The sequence below is a fragment of the Bos javanicus genome, chromosome 8 (genome assembly GCF_032452875.1).
Source record: "Bos javanicus breed banteng chromosome 8, ARS-OSU_banteng_1.0, whole genome shotgun sequence".
Taxonomy (NCBI): Eukaryota; Metazoa; Chordata; class Mammalia; order Artiodactyla; family Bovidae; genus Bos; species Bos javanicus.
Window position 1 is genome coordinate 65050532 of NC_083875.1, and position 12446 is coordinate 65062977.

Below are 12446 nucleotides of genomic sequence, written 5' to 3' on the forward strand. Positions count from 1 at the left end.
TCTCCTTACAATTCAAGGGACTCTCAAGAGTCTTCTCCAACACCACAGTTTAAAAGCATCAATTCTTTGGTGCTCAGCTTTCTTTATAGTCCAACTCTCCCATCCATACATGAACTACTGGAAAAACCATAGCTTTAACAAGATGGACCTTTGTTGGCAAAGTAATGTCTCTGCTTTTTAATATGCTGTTTAGGTTGGTCATGGCTTTTCTTTCAAGGAGCAAGCCTCTTTTAATTTCATGGCTGCAGTCACCATCTGCAGTGATTTTGGAGCCCCCCCAAAAATAAAGTTTCTCACTGTTTCCATTGATTCCCGATCTATTTGCTATGAAGTGATGGGTCTGGATGCCATGATCTTCGTTTTCTGAATGTTGAGTTTTAAGTCAACTTTTTCACTCTCCTCTTTCATTAAGAGGCTCTTCACTTTCTGCCATAAGTATGGTGTCATCTGCATATCTGAGGTTATTGATATTTCTCCTGGCCATCTTGATTCCAGCTTCATCCAGTCCGGCATTTTGCATGGTGTATTCTGCATATAAGTTAAATAAGCAGGGTGACAATATATAGCCTTGATGTACTCCTTTCCCAATTTGGAACCAGCCTGTTGTTCCATGTCCAGTTTCTTCTTGCAACTGTTTCTTCTTGATCTGCATACAGATTTTTCAGGAGGCAGGTCAGGTGATCTGGTATTCCCATCTCTTTCAGAATTTTCCACAGTTTATTGTGACCAACACAGTCAAAGGCTTTAGCGTAGGCAATAAAGCAGAAGTAGATGTTCTTCTAGAATTCTCTCGCTTTTTTGATGATCCAAAGGATGTTGGCAGTTTGAACTCTGCTTCCTCTGCCTTTTCTAAATCCAGCTTGAACATCTGAAAGTTCACATATTGTTGAAGCCTGGCTTGGAGAATTTTGAGCATTACTTTGCAAGCAAGTGAGATGAGTGCAATTGTGCAGCAGTTTGAACATTCTTTGGCATTGCCTTTCTTTGGGATTGGAATAAAAACTGATCTTTTCCAGTCCTGTGGCCACTGCTGAGTTTTCCAAATTTGCTGGCAGATTGAGTGCAGCACTTTCACAACATCATCTTTTAGAATTTGAAATAGCTAAGCTGGAATTCCAACACCTCCACTAGTTTTGTTTGTTTCCTAAGGCCCACTTGACTTTGCATTTCAGGATGTCTGGCACTAGGTGGGTGATCACATCATCGTGGTTATCTAGGTAATGAAGATCTTTTTTGTATAGTTTTTCTGTGTATTCTTTCCACCTCTTCTTAATATCTTCTGCTTCTGTTAGGTCCATACCACTTCTGTCCCCCAAAAGATGTCCTTTTCATTATAGAGGACTGGAATGCAAAAGTAGGAAGTCAAGAGATACCTGGAGTAACAGGCAAATTTGGCCTTGGAGTACAAAATGAAGCAGGGCAAAGGCTAATAAGAGTTTTGCCAAGAGAATGCACTGGTTATAGCAAACACCCTTTTCCAACAACACAAGAGAAGACTCTACACATGGACATTACCAGATGGTCAATACTGAAATCAGATTGATTCTTTGCAGCCAAAGATGGAGCTATATAACTCTATAGAGTCAGCAAAGACAAGACCAGGGGCTGACTGTGGCCCAGATTGTGAACTCAGTATTGAAAAATTCAGACTTAACTTGAAGAAAGTAGGGAAAACCACTAGATCATTCAGGTATGACCTAAATCAAATCCCTTATGATTATACAGTGGAAGTGAGAAATAGATTCAAGGGACTAGATCTGATAGAGTCCCTGAAGAACTATGGACGGAGGTTTGTGACATTAAACAGGAGGCAGTGATCAAGACCATCCCCAAGAAAAAGAAATGCAAAAAGGCAAAATTTTGTCTGAGGAGGCCTTACAAATAGCTGAGAGAAGAAGAGAAGCTAAAGGCAAAGGAGAAAAGGGAAGATATACCCATTTGAATGCAGAGTTCCAAAGAATGGTAAGAAGAGATAAGAAAACCTTCCTCAGTGATCAAAGTAACTATTGAAAGAAAGTGAAAGTGAAGTCCCTCAGTTGTGTGGGACTCTTTGTGACCCCGTGGACTGTAGCCTACCAGGCTCCTCCCTCCATGGGATTCTCCCTCCAGGCAAGAATACTGGAGTGGGTTGCCATTTCCTTCTCCAGGGGATCTTCCCAACCCAGGGATCAAACCCTGGTCTCCCACATTGCAGGCAGTCGCTTTAACCTCTGAGCCACCAGAGAAGCCCAAAGTAACTATTGGTACAGATGAGGTAAAAGACTCAGAGATGTTGAGTGACTTGCTCACGGTCAGGTGGTTATTGAGTGGTCATATGCATTCTATAACCATAAAGCAAACTCAGGTGACCACTCAATAACCACCTGACCGTGGGCAAGTCACTCAACATCTCTGAGTCTTTTACCTCATCTGTACAACAGGGCTGACAGTCATAATACCTTACTCATCGTGCTGTTGTGACCTAAAATGAGTGAACATGTGGAAAGCATGCACAACAGTGCTCATAGTCCAGTTCAGTTCAGTCGCTCAGTTGTGTCCGACTCTTTGCGACCCCATGAATCGCAGCACGCCAGGCCTCCCTGTCCATCACCAACTCCTGGAGTTCACTCAGACTCACATCCATCGAGTCAGTGATGCCATCCAGCCATCTCATCCTCTGTCGTCCCCTTCTCCTCTTGCCCCCAATCCCTCCCAGCATCAGAGTCTTTTCCAATGAGTCAACTCTTCACATGAGGTGGCCAAAGTACTGGAGTTTCAGCTTTAGCATCATTCCTTCCAAAGAAATCCCAGGGCTGATCTCCTTCAGAATGGACTGGTTGGATCTCCTTGTAGTCCAAGGGACTGTCAAGAGTCTTCTCCAACACCACAGTTCAAAAGCATCAATTCTTCGGCGCTCAGCCTTCTTCACAGTCCAACTCTCACATCCATACATGACTACTGGAAAAACCATAGCCTTGACTAGATGGACCCTTGTTGGCAAAGTAATGTCTCTGCTTTTCAATATGCTATCTAGGTTGGTCATAACTTTCCTCCCAAGGAGTAAGCGTCTTTTAATTTCATGGCTGCAGTCACTATCTTCAGTGATTTTGGAGCCCCCCAAAAATAAAGTCTGACACTGTTTCCACTGTTTCCCCATCTATTTCCCATGAAGTGATAGGACCAGATGCCATGATCTTCATTTTCTGAATGTTGAGCTTTAAGCCAACTTTTTCACTCTCCTCTTTCACTTTCACCAAGAGGCTTTTTAGTTCCTCTTCACTTTCTGCCATAAGGGTGGTGTCATCTGCATATCTGAGGTTATTGATATTAGATAAATCCAAATTGAGAAACGTTCTAAAAAATTATGGGGCTAAACTTCAAAAATGTCAATGTCATGAAAGATGAAGGAAGAGTAAAGAACTATTCCAGACTAAAATGGTTGTTTCCTTGAAAAGACTGACGAAATTGATAAACTCCCAGCAAGTTTCATCAAGTAAAAACAAATATGGACAAATTTGGTGTATCAGGAATGATAGGACCAGATGCCATATCTTATTCCTATCTTTTTAATTTCTCTAGGTTCTGTAGTGATGCACTCTTTATTCATTCCTGAAAGAGGAGAGTGAAAAAGTTGGCTTAAAGCTCAACATTCAGCTTAAGGTAAGGAAAAAGCTCATGGTGTATGTTCTACACATTACTTGAGAAAGATGCAGTAGAACTAAAGAAAATAAAGAGTTTCCCAAGTAATGATGACAACTCTTGGCTGTGTTGTTTACACTTCGCAAAACACTTTTTTGTCTCATTTGTTGTAGAAGAATCCTGGGAAGGAAAAAAGGCACTTACTATTCCCACTTTACATGGAAGAAAACTGAACTCGGAAAGGATTAAATATTGGCACAAAGTCACACAGGCAGTGAATGATAAGGTGGGTTTTGAATTTGATGCCTTTAATCCCTAGTTTTACACACTTTCCACAATACTACACAGCCCTCAAACGGCCAAGTAATGAAAGTAACGCATATGGAAAAGCTTTAACTATCTGCTGCTGCTGCTGCTGCTGCTAAGTCGCTTCAGTCGTGTCCGACTCTGTGCGACCCCATAGACGGCAGCCCACCAGGCTCCTCTGTCCCTGGGATTCTCCAGGCAAGAATACTGGAGTGGGTTGCCATTTCCTTCTCCAATGCATGAAAGTGAAAAGTGAAAGTGAAGTCGCTCAGTCGTGTCCCACTCTAGCGACCCCATGGACCGCAGCCTACCAGGCTCCTCTGTCCATGGGATTTTCCTGGCAAAAGTACTGAAGTGGGGTGCCATTGCCTTCCCCGTTTAACTATCTAGGGTTATACAATATGGAAAGATGAAAGTTAAAGAGGGATAGAATGAGAGATGGCTAAGAAAAATTATTATCTCTCGCTGACTGCATGACTAATAGCCACCTTCTTCATGTGTCCTCCACATAGGCAAAATATAGGCTACTTATATATCAAAATGTAAGCATATAAGGACCCTCAGCGTACAAAATATCTCTTCCACCAGTCTGAAATTTGCTCCCTTATAATGATAACACTGGAAAGCACTGTCTTTCCTGCTGCCTAATGTTCCTCCTATAGTTCTGCCTTCTTGGATCACCATATGCTCAGCTACAAAACTAGATGAGATGATCTTCAACCACTTCCTCTCTTGCCCTCTACACCAAACATTAAACAGATGTCAACTCTCTTTCATTCATTCACTCAATAAGGGTCTAAAAGACAGCCATCTGATATACTTACTGACACACCACCCTACATCATGAGTTGAGCTTTACTCGTGCATCTATCTCAGTAGACTCAGGGAAACCCCTGGGCAGGCCCATATCTTATACATCTCTGCATTTCTAGAACCCAGCACCACCCAGAGCAAATAAAAAGTGATCAGAAAATATTGATATCTGAAAGAAAAGAAGGAGAGAACTCATGTCCCTTCTCCATGCTAGAGCTATCTACTGATTTTTCCCTGGACCTCTACCCTTGGCTCCAGTATTTCCCCTTCTCCCATCTTATTTACTGCTTGCATTAGAAGGATGTCTATAAAACATAGACATGAACTATGTAAATACATCTTACCTCTGCTGAAAAAAATCTTTAAATTCCTTAGTGTTGTCCCAATTCACACCTGGAAACAGTGTCAGACTTTATTTTTGGGGGCTCCAAAATCACTGCAGATGGTGACTGCAGCCATGAAATTAAAAGACGCTTACTCCTTGGGAGGAAAGTTATGACCAACCTAGATAGCATATTCAAAAGCAGAGATATTACTTTGCCAACAAAGGTTCATCTAGTCAAGGCTATGGTTTTTCCTGTGGTCATGTATGGATGTGAGAGTTGGACTGTGAAGAAGGCTGAGCGCCGAAGAATTGATGCTTTTGAACTGTGGTATTGGAGAAGACTCTTGAGAGTCCCTTGGACTACAAGGAGATCCAACCAGTCCATTCTGAAGGAGATCAGCCCTGGGCTTCCTTTGGAAGGAATGATGCTAAAGCTGAAACTCCAGTACTTTGGCCACCTCATGCGAAGAGTTGACTCATTGGAAAAGACTCTGATGCTGGGAGGGATTGGGGGCAGGAGGAGAAGGGGACGACAGAGGATGAGATGGCTGGATGGCATCACTGACTCGATGGACGTGAGTCTGGGTGAACTCCAGGAGTTGGTGATGGACAGGGAGGCCTGGCGTGCTGCGATTCATGGGGTCGAAAAGAGTCGGACACGACTGAGCGACTGAACTGAACTGAAAGGAGAACTGGCTCTGACATCAGCCCCACCGTCCTGGCCACCTTCTCCGACTGTGCCACTCATTGAAGCTGTGCCAAAGGCAGGTCTGGCCCTTTGATCTTTGAATGGTGGCCTTCTCATGCTGTAACTCTGAGCCTGGTCCTGCCTTACTTCCTAGAAGTACTCTGTGGACCCTCTCCCTACCTTACCTGGTAGGTCCTCATACAGCCCTGATATCCAGACCCCTACACCAGACCCAGTCTCTCAGAGTCCACTTTCCTGGGAGAAGAATGTGGGTAAGAATAGCATATTAGACTCATAATAATCTGGCTACAGGTCAGCCTCCTGTCTCAGCCCTCATAAAATCTATATTTCAGTCACCTGAGAACACTTACCATTCCTCCCCTGTACTATGTTCTTAAACACATGCTCTTCCTGCTGTCTTAAACGGCTCATCTCATGAGCCTTCCCACACACACATCTCCCTGTAAAACTCCTCATCTATCAAGGCCCAGTTCAAACAGCATCTTCTCTCTCCCTCAGATCCAGTCTGCATTAAATATGGATTTGGGGTTATGCTCCTACTCCAACATCAATTTCATTTCACTCTTGACAGTGGTATAAGTTTGTCTTTGCCTACAGACCAAGAGCTCCAGGAAGATGGGGACTCTGTCTTGTTTACTGTTATATACCTAAAGATAAACTCCATGAATTAAAAGCAGGAACTGTGCCACTATTGAATAAATGAAGCTGATAAGCATTAACAAGCTATCTTTTAATAAATGAATAATAGAGATGGCTTCCATTACACACTTCAATACCAATACCTACTATCTCTGCTATTATCAACCTGAGGGTGTACACTGATTGATTGATTCATTCATTCATTTGCTAAATTCCTAATATTGCAACACAACTGGGTTAGATGCTGGGGACACGGAGGTAAGTAAAACATAGACCCTATCTGGGGAGCTTAGATTCTTCTAGACTCAATTATCAAATAATGTAAAAGTGCATTAATAGACATAAGCTTAAGGTTAAAATATTCTTTAAAAAACATACTATTCTTTCAAACAATACGAAGTTCACACGCTTGTGATAAATGTTATTTAATGGCTGGTAAAACTGCAGAAATTTGAAAGTGGTTCCATCACCAGCCATTTCATTCTCTGGGTGACTTTGGTTGACAGCAAGATCAAGAAAGCTTTTAAACAATACTTCTTTCAAGCTGAAAATGTGAATGGGTTTCTACCTGAAAGAAATGATGAATCCTTTTCCTAAAACAGAGATAATTGTTAGCAATTTCGGAAGGTGAACTAGTAAAGGATTCATTCTCACATCATTCTCATCTGTCTGATGGAGATGGAAGGTTTATATAGGCTTGACTAGTCCCCATGGCAACAGCTTTTCTCCTGGGTTACCATAGGAATTGCGAAGGCCTTTATAAACCTCCATTAGCAGAGCCTAGGCCGGCAGCAGTCAGAAACGTCTGCAGAGGAAGACACTGCAAAGTGTCAGTGAGGGCATTTGGGAATTAATTTTACCCTAGAGGAGCTGAGCAGGTCTGTTTAGCCCCTACCTCTACAGCTACAAACACAAGATAACACTAGATTCGGTCTGATGCCTTGAACATTTCACACGAAGGGATTTTCAAAATATAGTCACAGATAGACATGACCATGTTTCAGAAGATTTTGAGAGACTAGAAGGAGTCTATTCTGACAAAGCCTCAAACAGAAGAGGTAAATTCACATTTTCTTTTTTCTTTCAGGACAGGGCATTAAAACCATAATGATGGTTATATCACAATGTAAATGTTCTTAATACCACTGAACTGTACACTTAAAAATTGCTAAGATGGTAAATTTTGTTATGTGTATTTTACCAAAATTAAAAATTAAAAAACTGACATAGTTATAATTATGTTACCACCAATACTGAGCACCTGCTATATCACAGACACTAATGCTAGGCACTTCAGGTGCTCTGCATCACACCATCCCACAAGCCTGTGAGTAATTATCCCTCCATGCAAGATTATTATTATCCTTACATCAAAGATGAGGACACTGAGGCTTAGAGAAATAAAGTAAGTTGCTCCAGGACACACAGCTAGTAAGTGGTAGAGACAGCAATCAAGTCCAAGTCTCTCTGACATTGGAATCTTGGTCCTCAACTACACAACTTCCACTACAATGTCGCATTCTACAGCAGCTCATGGGTATGGTAAAGAAACATTCTGTTGAACTGATACATGAAAGCTCTTACTGAATTCTGTTTAAATGTTTGTTGTTTTCATTTTTAAGACAAAAAGGGTAGTCTCTGAGAGTATGATTGTAGTAGGACTTTTGATTCTAACCTCTGAATTTCTTTACAATAATCATATAATTTTAGCAAACAAAAGTATTTCCATTTTAAAAAGTTGCATTGTGTAAAGATTAATAACTCCTAGCACTTTCAAATAGCAATCTCTATATATTTTTTTAAAAACCACTAAAATTTACAGGAGAATTGCACATACAGAAAAATTGTTTTCTAAATAAACTGGAGAATTGCAAGTAATTTTTAGGCACTGGAGAGCCCTTTCTCATCAGGGCAAATAAACTGACCATGTTTCATGCTTCAAAATGTAGAATGCATGTGATAGTAATCTCCTCTTTGGGTTTTGGTCAAGCCATATGGACAAAATATGAAAACAAAAAGTATGAATAAGAAATAATGTGAAAAAAATGCTTTTCTGTGAAGAAAGGCATTCTGAATCCCTAGGGAATTTCCTCAGTAGCAAAAGGAAGGTATTAGGAGTCAGTTAGTTAAAACTAAACCTTTGGGGTATGCCACCAGAGAAGAGATGCGTCCTCCTTTGAGGTTTCTTCTACATGGTAGTCATAGCTGTGAAGGACACTAAGTGGGACCCTTCCATCAAGAGTCAAAATTCTGGATCCCAGCCCCTGAAGCTCTCAATGCTCAAATAGGTAAATGGGAGAAGAAATTACTTTTTTTTCTCTTCAAAGGCTTTAGTGGAAAAGAAGATACTAATTAGCAAGCAATGAAAATATGCCAAATTGCATTTATTTTATTTTTTGCTTTTGAAGTACAGTTTCTTAAATACCTGGTGGTGTTTCTCTTTAGCTGCTTTGGTACTTTTTTGTTTTAAAAAGTAAAATTGAGAGAAAATGAGGAGTTAATTCATATAGAGTTTCAGTTTTGAGAGATGAAAAAGATCTGGAGATCTGTTATACAACAATGTGAATGAACTTAATACTACTGAACTATATGCTTAAAAATGGTTATGATGGTAAATTTTAGGTTATGTGGTTTTACCACTTTTTTTAAAAGGTAAAATTGATGACATCTGTCTTAACTCAGGCTGCTGTAACAAAATACTATTGACTAAGTGGGTTATGCAACAGACATTTATCTCTCCCCTAGTGCTGGAGGCTAGGGGTTCCAAGATCAAGGTGCGGGCAGATTTCGTTCCTGTAAGATCCCTCTTCCTGGCTTGCAGATGGCTGCCTTCACACTGTGTCATCATCAGACAGACAGAGTGAGCTCTGGTCTCTTCCTCTTCCTATAAAGGTACTACTCTCATTATGGAGGCCCCGTCCTCAAGAACTCATCTAAATCTAATTACTTCCTGTAGCCAGCATCCAGGAACAGAGTGCTCTGGGCACCCTTGACCCCTTAACAGACAAAATCCAGAATGCTCTTGCTTTGCCCTCATGTTAACCTCACTTCCAGTCCTGCTTCTGCATTAATTCATCCTCTGATCTCTTGCTTTGTCCATCACAATGATGATGTACATGATTTCTTTTATTTTGACCCTTAACTCTTCTCCTGGGTCCTCATGATGAACTTGTCCTCAGGTTAGATCTACTTCTGACCACTCTATCATCTGGACCCAGACCTTACCTTACCCTCTGAATCTTACCCCATATAATGACCCACTCTGGCTCATCTCAAAAGTGGGATGCATGGGACATGACCCCAAAGGCATCATCAACACACTGGACAAAATGTTAAGAAATGACAAGCCGAATTTTCTCAAGAATATATTTAAACTCTGCTCTTTGACTCACTATATTGATTGTTTCAATCTGAGAGTAGAGAAGATGTGGTTTGACAGCAATTCATATGACATAGACTTTGGGGTTTTTTTGACCATCACTGACAAATCCAATATTAATCAACATCATTCAACAGTGTAAGAAGGTCACTAAGATTACTAATATGATGTTAGATATATCAGAAAGTCATCAAAAGTTTTTAGTGAAGGGACAGATAATAAGTATACGTAACAACAAGAATTTGCTGGCCATCCAATCTCTGTCACAATTACTTACCTGTTGTCTATCAAAATCAACCAGAAATAGTGTGTAAAAAGAATGGGTGTTGCTGTATTCCAATAAAACTTTAATTACAAATGGCAGAATTTCATTCTTTTTTATGCATAGAGGTAGGATATTAAGAGACATAAGCTACTAGTATAAAATAAATAAGCAAAAAGAATATATTGTTCAGCACAGGAAAATATAGCTATTATTTTGTGATAATTTTAACTGGCATATAATCTATAAAAATATTGAATCACTATGTTGCATACCTGAAACTAATATAATATTGTAAATTGCTGCTGCTAAGTCGCTTCAGTTGTGTCCGACTCTGTGCAACCCCATAGACGGCGGCCCACCAGGCTCCCCCGTCCCTGGGATTCTCTAGGCAAGAACACTGGAGTGGGTTGCCACTTCCTTCTCCAAGGTATGAAAGGGAAAAGTGAAAGTGAAGTCACTCAGTCGTGTCCGACTCTTCGTGACCCCATGGTCTTCAGCCTACCAGGCTCCTCCGTCCATGGGATTTTCCAGGCAAGAGTACTGGAGTGAGGTGCCATTGCCTTCTCCAATTGTAAATTGACTATACTTCAATTAAAAAAAAAACTTTATTTATACAAACTGGGTCAGTTTGCCAACTCCTGGGCTACAAAATACCAACCCACCATCAAGTACTTGACATTCTCACAGTACCCTGTAGACATCAAGCCATAAGCCAATCCTTGTGCAAAGAGTTGGACATGACTGAGCGACTGAACTGAACTGAGTCTATTTTTGGGCTCTGAAAGTTTAATTGTTCAGTTGCTAAGTCATGTCCAACTCTTTGAGACCCCATGGACTACAGCCCGCCAGGCTTCCCTGTCCTTCACTATCTCCCAGAGTTTGCTCAAACTCATATCCATTAAGTTGATGATGCCATCCAACCATCTCATCCTCTGTTACCCACTTCTCATGCCCTCAATCTTTCCTACCATCAGGGTCTTTTCAAATGAGTCAGTTCTTCGCATCAGGTGGCCAAAGTATTGGAGTTTCAGTTTCAGCACCAGCCCTTCCAATGAATACTCAAGGTTGATTTCCTTTAGGATTGACTGGTTTGATCTCCTTGCTGTCCAAGGGACTCTCAAAGTCTTCTCCAGTTTCAAAGCATCAAGTCTTCAGCACTCAGCCTTCTTTATGGTCCAACTCTCACATCTGTACATGACTACTGGAAAGACCATAGCTTTGACTAGACAGACATTTGTCAGTAAAGTGATGTCTCTGCTTTTTAATACACTGTCTAGGTTTGTCAAAGACAAAAAAACAGAGCCATTCCTACTGGCCAGTACTGGTTTATTAGTCCATTAACCTCAAGCACAGCTAGGAATCTATTTGGTTGGCCAAAAAGTTTGTTTGGGTTTTTCTGTAAGATGTTATGGAAAAACCCAAATGAACCAGAAGTATTAATACTCCATTTGAACCACTCCAACTGGTTCCCAAGGAGAATATGGCTCACTTTGACAGAGCTTTACTGAAATCAGAGTGCCCAAGACTATCATATCCCTCTGCCAATCTAAAAAGAGAGAGGTTAGTGTGTGGTATGTTAATCTTAGTGAACCCACACAACTCCCGAGGACCATCAATTCCTTTAAAATGTTTACCAGATGATCTTTTAATGGACTGTTCTAGCTTCTTAGCTGCAAGATGGCACATCTATGGGGAAAGGTCACAAACTGGTGGCCTGGTGGCTCTATCTGTCTACAGATATTTTTCATTTAGCCCATATGATATATTTTTAAAAATCTATTTAGTTATTCTCATTTGACAAATAATAAGAGTTAAAATAAAAATCTTAAAGTTCTAGATCTTCTGGGAATGACAACAGCCAACTGGAGCTCAAGAAGAGTTGCCCTTTTAAGAGGGAGCCTGTCCTTTCCCCATCACTAGTCTCCAACTGCCCTACTTGACTCTTCGTAGTTATTTTCTGGTTTCCATAAACATCTAGGTTTACAATCTCTCTACATAACCCACTTTCCCCCTTTTAGAGAATCATGACTATAATTAGCTGATTTCAGTCTCCTGACACACATCCCCCATTTTTCACAGCTCCTCAAAGATAACCAAAAGTGGCCCAATAATCTCATTTGCAAGATTGCACAGTTCCCTAGAATACAATGTTCCTGGGCAGGAGACTAGAAGCTTTATGCTCACTCACAGTCTCTTCACCAGTTTGGCCTTCAATGATCTTTTTTATGCTCCTGTTTGTTCTACTCTTTCCATTCATAACGTCATTCTCCTTGGCAAAGTGAATGAAAGCTAAGAGCTTTTGAGCAGCTTTGAAAAAATTTACCCAAGGCGTTTTTCTTTTTTTTCAAACTCTTTGGTTTGCTCCAAACAGAATTTTGTCCTGAACATTGTT